We start from the raw sequence: 2,485 nt of genomic DNA on the forward strand, positions 1-2,485 counted from the left end.
AGGAAGTAGAATGCAAACATAGTACATGTAGATTTGAGAATTTTTTCTTAGTTTCTTTGAAGTCAAATTATTTTAAAGTTTCACTTTATTCAATCTGATTTTTTAAAAATTTTGCATGTTTAAAGAATCACAAGCAATCCTTTGGCACAGATGTTAGCTTCTCAAATTACCTGGCATGTGCTAGGCATCCCATACACAATACCTGAAACTTCTGTCAGAGTGCAATTGCTAACTATGAACAAACAACAAACACTATACCTATCTCCCCAACATCTGCTCCATGGCACTAAGCTCTATGGGTCTAACTAATCACATGGACATTTAAGTACTTCGCCATAAAAGGTCCTGTTATTCAGAACACTAAAGGATGGAAAAATTTATCCTCCCCCATCCATGGTAGGAAGTTCTACTTGCCAAATCTCTCCAAGTTGCTATCAGCAGTGAAAATGTTAACACTCAGAATACTGAAACACATTGTACTCTTATAACCTACACAGCCCCAGAAACAGAATAAACATAGGAGATGCCTATACACAGATCTTATCATGGAATTGGTTTATTCTAGCCCTAAATCTCTGGTCATTTCCCGCTAATGTTCATATATCTTATAACTAGTTAATTCACAGTCTTGCTCTTCTTGGTATGCTAAAATGCTTATTACTAAAATTTCCACAAATGGCAATCACCAAGTATATATCTCTTCAAACATTTTTTTAATCTACAGAGAAAAAAATACAGCCTTTGTTCAATAATTGCGTGAAATTTGTATCCTACAAGAGAAGGGTTAATCCTACTTGTACTTGTGAGGAAGGAAAGTGCTCTGATATCTCCAGCTCTGCAAGCCTTCACTTCAGATGGGGTTCCTGTCACTGTGAGAGAATTTAAGAGGCTCTATCAGCTTTGTAGATAACAAGCTAATGTACCTCTGTTTGATAACCAACTTGTGTCTCCTTATCACCAAAACAAGAGGTTGTTTTGAGGACCCAACTACCATAAAAAGACTTTTTCTGTCTTCTTTATCATTACCAAATAGCATAATAGTAAAAGTTTCTCCTGTGTCACTGGTACTAACAAGTGGAATGCTGTAATCTATTAACAGGGCCAGGGGAGGCACTTAAGAGACAGGACAGCTTCAGTTTTCTCACGCAATTCAAGTTAGCCACAATAAAAACACTTGCTCAATGAAGAAAACACAATCTGAAAGGGGTCACCACTGTAAAGAATCTGCTTATAAATGTGGGAAAAAAATGCATCAAGAGTATTAGCACTGTGCACTATCTATGGCTATTATTGACTATCATATTCCATTCTAAAGTAAACAGAACTTCATTTCTTGTAAATAATATGATTAAAATTGTTATCCTGGCAATTTAAGGGGAAAACTCAATTGTGCCAAAATAATTTCAAGTTTCCATGGTATGTACCATTTAAATTGATTTATCCTAGTTGCTTTTCTAAATAATTGTATTCTAAAACATACATTATAAACTGCTAAAGAGATCATTTGAGTAATTAAGTTATTAATCAATTTAAGCTGACTTTAGACTTTCTAACTAAACCCCTTGTATCAGTGTTCCAAATATGTTTTTAAGGTTCTAACTGGCAAGATTACTTAAATGAAACCCTAACATTTTTCATCAGTCCATTTCTATAGAAGGCAGAAATTTTATTTTTAGAGGGTCGGTTAAGCATTTTTTTCCTAGCTGTGATCCCGTGAAACAGTTAAGCATTTTTTAAAAAACAAGTATTTTCCTACTTGTCACAATAAAGTTAAATTGTATTATGATTCAAATGGCCTTTCTTTCTGTGAATTGGGTCAATTCTGCACACTGTCATTTATGGTACAGAACGTAGGTTTTAAATAATCAATGTCTTTAGCTAACGTTTACCTTTCAACATTAAGTCTGTAGGGACAAACTATATTTTTAAATGAACCCAAATAAACTATTAATATCTTTAATGGAAAACTATGCATTGTTTAGGGTACATCCTTCCAAGTTCCAGTCATTATCTGATTCTATGGGGTTTGTGCCTTTGTCCTTGACCTGTTTTACAACTCTGTAGAGAGAGAAGTTCATTTGCAGAAAACTGACAGTAATGCAAACAATTCTGTTTATAGATGTACACATCAATTCTATTTGGTGGAGGGTCAACTGACTTTTCCCCCACTGTGGAAGAGCCAGTTTGGGCATCTATGAAGTAAATTCATTTGACCTTCCTGATGGGCTTATATATTTGTCTGATCTTTGGATTTACCTGTTAACCAGTTGTGACTTTTTTTTCCCAGGTTCCTTCAGTAATTAATGAGTCAAAATCTTTGACTTATGTTCATTTTATGTCTTTCAGAGAGTCACGATTTTACCTTCTTTGATAATTATCTGTTATCAGTTATAAGTATAAAACTGCCCTTGACTCATCATTGATTTCAGGTCTAAACTTGGGGAAAAAGAGATTCCTAGTTACCCTTGATAGGACTTACTATTGG

At 34.4% G+C, this 2,485-nt stretch overlaps 1 protein-coding gene across 2 annotated transcripts in view; it reads right to left on the reverse strand.

Moving 5' to 3' along the window:
* MEF2A (myocyte enhancer factor 2A) overlaps positions 1–2,485 on the reverse strand; it is a 120,716-nt gene that overhangs the window by 61,262 nt on the left and 56,969 nt on the right. The gene's annotated exons all lie outside the window — the stretch shown is intronic.

The sequence above is a fragment of the Propithecus coquereli genome, unplaced genomic scaffold (assembly GCF_000956105.1).
Source record: "Propithecus coquereli isolate 6110/MARCELLA unplaced genomic scaffold, Pcoq_1.0 Scaffold20, whole genome shotgun sequence".
NCBI classification, from domain to species: domain Eukaryota; kingdom Metazoa; phylum Chordata; class Mammalia; order Primates; family Indriidae; genus Propithecus; species Propithecus coquereli.